This window comes from Lolium perenne, chromosome 2 (genome assembly GCF_019359855.2).
Source record: "Lolium perenne isolate Kyuss_39 chromosome 2, Kyuss_2.0, whole genome shotgun sequence".
NCBI classification, from domain to species: Eukaryota; Viridiplantae; Streptophyta; class Magnoliopsida; order Poales; family Poaceae; genus Lolium; species Lolium perenne.
In genome coordinates this window covers 331,211,497-331,219,596 of record NC_067245.2, presented here as the reverse complement: position 1 = coordinate 331,219,596, position 8,100 = coordinate 331,211,497, and the positions used below count along the sequence as shown (strand labels likewise).

The following is an 8,100-nucleotide window of genomic DNA, read 5'->3' as shown; positions in this document are numbered from 1 at the left end:
AAGAAGTAGGGGAAAAGCTTCGACAGACCTGCCTCAGCGTCAGCAAGGCCTTCGCGTGCTTCATCCGCATGAATTTCAAGAAGAGTTAGTGCGTCGAGAAGCTCATCGCCTTCAGGACCTTCCACTTCGTATTCTTGATGAGTCCTCCCTAAAAACAAGCAAAGGGTAACTCGTAAATAAAGAATGATCGGAAAATGTGAAGTAACCCGAGAAAATGCACAAGGATTTAAGCACTTACTAACAAAACGTCGACTCTGCGACTCCAAGCGAGTGAGGATCTCTGTTTCTCGAGCAGATTGCTGAGATATATTCTCACTCAAAGAAGTTTCCGCGTCATGAAGTCTCTTACGAAGATCTTCGACGGCGGCAGCATCTGCTTCGGCTTTTTTGCGGGCCTTTTCGCTCTGCTCTAACTTAGCAGCAAGAGCGTTAGCACGCTTATTGGCTTCCGCAAGTTGTCCTGACAAAATACGCGACAATCAAATATTATGACAAAAATAGTGGCGTGAATGCAACAAAGGAGGCGGATGAAGATAGTACCTTCCAGCTTCTTGCTATGATCACGATACCCGACGAATTGGGTACCAAGAACGACAAATTCCTTCATTAAAGGCTGAAGAGAGGACCAAAAGAAAAAGAAGTCAATATAGCTAGTCTGGATTCGACAGCATATCGTAAGAAACAAAGCAGAGATGAAAGCACTGAAACACTCGAGACATAAGCAAAAAAGAAGGGATGGAAACACTTACGTCATCTAATGAAGGTATCGAAGAGCCACCGGGGAACACGATAGGTTCCTTGGATGGCTCGACCCTTGCCTTCTTTGGCGAAGGGGCACGGGGGCTTGCAGGAGGAGTCGAATGCTCGACGTTTTGTTGAGGAGGCGAAGTTTCCTCCCCATCACGCTGATTTTCGGACACAACTAAAATACGCGACGTACTCGTTCGAGCAGCCGCGTCAATAGGTTGTTTTTCTTCCTCGTCATCACTACAATAAAAATGGCGACAGTATAAGAAGCAAAAAAGATGAAAAACATCAAAGAGCAAAAAGTAATGAGTAAGGAGTAACTTACGAGCTGACGAGGGCATCGGTGTATGGATTGAAAGCTGCCTTCCCATCTGAAGGATCAGCTTCTTCGGCTTTGGAGGTGTCGGAATCTTTGACTTCACTCCTTTTCCTCTTGTTCTTTGGGGAAGCAGGAGGAGGGGAGTGTGTTGAAGCAGTGTCTTCAGATTCAGCAGAAGCTGCGGATTTGTGAGAACCCGCGACTTCACTAGCAAGGCGCGAGGTGCCCTGGTTGTCATCGTCGACAACAGTACGGTCTTCAACTTCTCCACCTTCAGGAAGAGGAGGAAGAGAAGCAAGGATGGGGTGGTTCTGAGATAAAAAAAGAGTGTCGACAAAAAGGCGTTAGCAAGACAGTAGTCGACAAATAATAAAACTCGAGGAGACAATATAGCAACTAAAAGGAAAAAATTACCTCAGGAAGGGGATTGGTGCTACTATATGGCGCAATGCGGCAAGAGGATGGAACTGGATCTTTCTTGTTGAGCGATGAGATTTTGCGGATAAGCTTTTCAAAATCCTTCAAAGGAAGATCTTTTGAGAGCCTGTCGACATCTTTTTCACCAGCGTACTTCCAGAAGGGATTTTTGCGAGCCTGGAGAGGCTGCACTCTAGTCCTAAGGAAATAAGCAGTAATCTCAATACCCGAAAGTTCCTTGCCGCGAGTGTTCTGTAGCTCATGGATGCAAGTCATCAACGCTTCTGTCGCCAACTTCTCAGCTTCGGTAGCTTCAGCATTCCAAGAACGGCGGTGAAGGATTTTGGCTTCTCCGTCAAAAGGGGCAATATTTTCCTCCACTGGATTGGAGCTTTCTTCATGAATGTACAACCATTTCTTCCGCCAACCTTGGACGGAGTCGGGGAATTTGACGTCGAAATATTCGACGTCAGAATGAACACAGATAACAACGCCACCAATATTGTAGGCGACGTTGTGGGAGCCATTACGGTGGAGGCAGAAGATGCGCTTCCACAGAGCCCAATTAGGTTGGACCCCGAGGAAGCACTCACACAATGTGATAAAAATCGATACATGGAGGATGGAATTGGGCGTCAGCTGATGCAGCTGAAGCCCATAGACAAAAAGGAGACCACGGAGAAACTCGTGGATTGGGTGTTATCACCAGAATTTAGCCAGAGCAAGACATGGGCCGTAATTGAGATGGGCTTGGAGGATATACACGTGGAGTGTCTCTGAAGCGGCCTTGCACGAGAGTTTGGGCTAGATTGCCCGTGTATCTGTATATTATGGTAGATTAAAATCAAGAGATAGAGTTTAGCCCGTACATGGTTAGGTTTATTCCCGAATTAGAAAGTCCACGGACTATAAATATGTATCTAGGGTTATTGAGAAAGGAGGACGACCACGTTCACAACAAACACAATCTAGGCGCATCGCCACCCCTTGTTTCGAGGGTTTCTTCCGGGTAAGCATCATGCTGCCTAGATCGCATCTTGCGATCTAGGCAGTATAGGTTTATTCGTTATCTGGTGTTGCTCGTACTGAAGCCTTGTTGATGGCGAGCAACACTATTTATCGTGGATGTTTTGGGGCTTGCATCAATGCTTTTCTTATATGCTTGCTTAGCTATGCTGCCCCTCGATGTCTAGCCACCCTTACACCTATTTTAGGTGTAAGGGCGACATCTTGCTTCATCTTTATTTAGTAGATTTGATCTGTTATAGTTGCTCCTTGTTCTTCAAGGATTAGTTTAATATCCGTATGGTTAGGCCTTGCAAACGGGTTGAACGATCTGGTAGTGCGTTGGGTATGGTTTGCCGATCCTAGAAGGGATGTTCCGGGAATCGACTCCGTGTTGGTTTTTAGGCCTCTTTTAGGGTTAGTTTTCCATTATCTTTCGTATCTGCTAGGCTCAACTACGTGTAGGATGTTCCGGTTATACGGTGAAAACCCTAAACTGTCATAGATCGATTTAGCTTAATGTTAATGAAGCAGGATACCCATGTTATTGCAAGATCTAACATGAACCATGGGTTAATCGGCTCTTTGAGCCGATGAGAAGGATAACCTGAGAGCCGATCGAGGCTCATTTAATGTTTACATGTCTACCATGCAGGAAACTAATCGAAGCGATCCAACACCTCCCTGACCAGGTATAGGTCAGGTGGCACACCCTTGCGACCGTCAGGACGTGTGCCAGAGCATTGCGGGCCGTCGACCGAGGGACCAGGGCCCACCAGCAGTCTTGGAAGCCTCCCGGCTCTTCGTGTTGCTCGTCGCTGCTCGCCGGTGGGTTTTGGCAGGCAACACATTCTGGCACGCCCGGTGGGACAATCTGCAACAACCACGTCAACATCTGCAGCTGAGATGTCAGGTGAACCAGTCAAGTACGAAGAGCTGCCTGAAGAGCACAAGAAGAAGTACACTACAAGAAATGTGTTAACTTGTGACATTTTCTCAATGACCCTCGGCAAAATCGTCAAAAATCTATGACAATTTCACAGTGATTGGTCGTAAGCTATTTAGGGAGGCAAAACTCTAAAAGAATCATGATGATTTGAGGAGAGAACGTCATTATTTCTTGACCTAAAATCGTCATATTCCAAACAACGGTGGGCTAGGACCTTATTTGTAGAAAATTATGACCAATTTAGATCGTCGTAGGTATATGAAGCAATCAACTCATCATTTTTTGCTTACATGGCATGTCCATGTGTCACATCCAACTCATCATTTTTTGCCTATGTGGCATGTCTACGTGTCAATTATACTTACATGTTAAAATAGAATGATATATTCAAAAAATCACTATAATATGGAAACTCAAAACTTTATACCGGTGGCAGCTTGTTTTTTTTTAAAACCCGGTGGCAACTTGTCGAATAAGCTGAGAGTTACTGCATATGGAAGAAAATCGTCCAAAAATTATACCGCGCCAGCCACTCTCTTTCCCCGCTCAAGAAACGAATTTTTTTTGCAAAGTCCCGCCAAGGCCGCATCCGCGAGCCAACCAAATTTTTGTTTAAGTCCGGTCCACCCACCCTTGATGAACGAAACCCTACCTCTCCCACATACACCGCCGCCGCCGCCGCCGCTCCCCGCCCCCCATGAGGAGAGAACCTCGATCGCAGCCGTCCCCGTTGGATTCACCTCGTGAGCCAGGTCCCCTTCTATCCTCCAGCTCCATATCGCTGCACGCTCACCGTCACTCCCATCGTTGCCCGCGGTGGCGGATCCACCGTGCCCATGCCGAGATGGACGGCCTCGGCGGTGGCGGCGCGCGTCCTGGGGCACATCTATCTTCTCCAGACGGCACCAGATCCCGCATCGCCCCGGCTCCCTGAACTGGTGACTTCACCGAGTCCGCGCGGCCCGAGTCATACGGCATCAGATCGAGGTACCACCGGCTCCACTCGCTTACCCCTCTCCCTCCATCCCCATTTGCTTGGTTTCTCTCAATCTCTCTACAACCCCCATTCAGGTGTGTAGCCCGAGCCAACACTGGAGCATGATCTGGACGGGTCGGAGGTGGATCACAGCATCGATCTGTCGCCTCTGAATTCGCTTACGGCGGGCGGCTACAAAGCCACGACGAAATCGCTTATGCATTCTCCTCTCAGATCCCATCGAACCTCTTTCCCTCGATTTCTCTCTCGTGGATCCCAGCAGACGACGACGTCGACGGTACGTCACCTCCGTAGAGGAGGACCTGCCGATTGCCTTTCGAGTCTTCGGCTGGACCTTCCTCACCGACGCCGGTGTAGGCACCGACCGGACTTCACCGACAAGTACAACTCTACGCGGACAAGGTACCCTCCTTACTTTGCTGCTTCTTTCTCTCTCGATCCAGCGATCCCCTGTCGACTTTTCCCTGTGGGTTCTCGAATCTGACGGTTGCGAGAGCTCTGAGTGAATTGGGATTTGATTGGGTTTGCAGAAGAACCCCAAGGAGAATCTCTGGGATGTGATATAGCGCCCGGTGGAGGTTGTCATGGCGGACCAGAGGCTGGCCAGTAGCGGCGTGCTTGACGAGGAGTGTTGGTGCATCAGGGTCGTCTCCAAGGGCAGAGGCAAGGCCTCCAACCGGGTCAGTCACTGCTCCACCTCTTCCTTGCTAACTGACTGCAATTTGCTACTCCTTGCTTGTGACGTGAAATTAAATTATGTTGACTATGTTCTGTCTACTGGAATATGCATCTGATTATTATAGTTCTGCTAAAATTAGCATTCTTTTTGTTGCAAAGAAATGTAAATTAAGACCAATTATTTGATGCATCGTGTTTTTGCTTACCTCTTTTTGAGTACCATGCGAACTGCTTTATTTGCACTACTGAGAATATTTCCACTGGTATTGATCAGAACATCTCTAGTCACAGTAAGAAGTAGCAGAATTTGGTTACAGTAAGTGATGTTTTTAATTTGGTTATTATACTAGAATAATGCAGTGACATTAGATGAGATGTTTGAAAACCTTGAAACTTGCTGTTGCAGGATCTATGCCTGTTGTTTGTGGTACATTATTATTCTCCTGAAAACTTGTAGGGCTGTAGCATCTCCTCACTAATACTAGTTTCATGCACAAGCAGTTCTAGCTAGACTTGTGCTGTGACAACGGATTGCGCAAATGATGTTAGTCTTAACTTCCTCTCTGGTCTTCCTTTTTCATAATTGATGGTTGCATGTATGCATCAGATATCTCTGTTACTGCCATGGTGAACTGCATGTGACATATTATATAATTCTCTAGCGTTAGCATAATTCAGATACTCTTTTCTGGCCTGCTTCTGCTTGCAATATTTCAACTCATGTCAAAGTTTTCAGGGCTATTTTTTCTATTTCTTCTCAGTTTGATAGTAAGAGTGTTATTATGCAATTCTAGTTTCCGGCAAGTTTTCTTAAAAATAAAATCCTTACTTGCTTATCAGGCGATTTTGTTTTGCCAAGTTGACAAAGCAAAGGAAGATATGCTGAACCAGCTATACAGCTCAATAAGGTGAATATCCTGTCCAGAAACTGTTCAATCTTCTTTTGGATATTCATTCATAGTATTTCAGGTTAAACTATTCGTGCCATCCAAGAGGAAAATGTAAATACAAACTTTGAGATGCATGAGCATGCTACCTTTCCCTACTTTCTAGACTGACCAAATGGATTGGAAGCAAAAAAAGACTCCTCAACATTTATCCACACCATCTAATAAGTTAAACATAGTTCTTTGGTCTTATGAAAGAGATATATTTATGAGTGAAGAATGTTTTACCACACACCCAATTTGTGATATTTTGAATATATTTGTCAATTCAATATTTGATTGATCCCTGAAAATATAATTCCCTGTGGGACATGTGATGTGATCTATTTGTATGTCAAAATCCTGTTTTAGGGTTTGAATATGCATTATTTCCAATCTGTGTATTCTCTTCATATGTATCATAATTCATACATCTGCTTGCATGGCAAACCGTAGATGGAGATTCAATGCTTTAATTTGAATTTCACATATCTCTGCACTTGATCACTACACTCTTTTTTCACGTGAATCTTGTTTGATCCTGGCTAAAAGTGTGTGGTGGTAATTTTTATGATCTTTAATGTTCAGAGGCTTGCATCTTTTAAGTTCTACTATATGTACACTGTAAGCTGTTCAATGAACATTCTATAAGTATAAGGATTACAATGGTATTGTCTGGCAGTGGCGGAGCTTGAAAGAAATCCATGGGCGGGCCAGGCTAAAATAGAGCAACTATTTTTCCAAACCATACCATAGACATAAGCTATTAGTCAAAAAAAAGTGTACACATCTCTGTTGAAGTTTGCAAAACTGAAGAACAGGCTCGGTCAAAATAAATCCTCCGTGTATCAAATTGCTATCCAAAAATTTGGGGAAAGATATAAATTCCATGAGCAGGAAAATTAGAGAAGAGCTGGGGCTTGATTCAATCGCCGCGTCGCTAGCCGGCTAGCGGGCCTCCGGACGGTGGCCTTGCCCGTGCGGTGTGGCCGCACCTGCGGCGATCCCCTAGCCGCATGTGGCTATGGACGGCAGCGCGATGCTGCTTCCTTCCATGCGGCTAGCTCATTTTTCATCAATTCTGCCAATCCCTTGTTTTTTAAGCATAGATCGCTAGACCAAGCGATAAAGAGGCGCCTCCAATTGTGTGGCTACTTTCGGAAAACGAAACTGGGGGAGTCAACGAAGGAGGAAGACAATGCAATGGGCGGGCCAATGTTTTCTGATGGGCTAGGCCTTGAATACATAGTAGTAAATATTTTTTTAGCAGAAACCTGGGCGGGCCATGGCCCAGGTTGGCCCCAACGAAGCTCCGCCAGTGTTGTCTGGCTAAAAAAATTAATGGTTCCAATATTAGAAGTTTTGTAGATCGTCCACATTTTGACTTGATTTTCATGTGTTTGCAGGATAGCTTCGCTGCCTTCCTCAAAGTTGTGTACAGAACCAAGTTGAGTACTCCTGACCAGGTCCAGATGCGCTTCTAGAACTGTCCAGTTAACCTTGCAATGACGGTGGACAATAAATGGCTGAGAAGAGTCCTTGTTATTTCTGCAAGCAATGCATTTTTTGGTTGCTGGTTCTTATGAAATATTGTTTTGTATAGTGAAATGAAGTATCGTTTGAGTGTACATGCTGTTTTGACTACAAAATTGTAGAGTAATCAAATCCATTGATGGATTGAATGTCAGTATGTTTCGATTTGCTTTATTGTATTTGTTACAAGGGCTGAAATTACAAGGCCAAAAATTGAAGTGGACCATAAAGAGGCCTAGGCCCAAAAAATGAAATGGATCATAAAAGGTGCAGACCCAGGAAGGAAATGGTCTAGAAAAAGGCCAAGCCCAGAAAATAAAAAGGCTTTGGAAAGGCTATGACCCAAAACGTAAATGAATCAAAATAGGTGGCCTTAGAAAAAATCTTGGAAGTTTTGGGCTTGGCCCATGTAGGACACTGAAGTGGACTGGGCTGATTTCGGATTATGATGATTTCATTTCGTCACAATTTTGCCACGTCAGACTGGCCACGTAGGATCTGATGTGGCATGGTTAGAACGCCAACGACA

General features: G+C 45.1%; 1 long non-coding RNA gene across 1 annotated transcript; it reads left to right on the top strand.

Moving 5' to 3' along the window:
* Positions 1-4,070: 4,070 nt before the first annotated feature.
* On the top strand, positions 4,071-7,725 carry LOC127323367 (uncharacterized). The gene is made up of 5 exons (XR_007865620.2): positions 4,071-4,424; positions 4,509-4,836; positions 4,965-5,114; positions 5,953-6,020; positions 7,445-7,725. It is a non-coding gene; the product is annotated as an uncharacterized lncRNA (long non-coding RNA).
* Positions 7,726-8,100: the final 375 nt, after the last annotated feature.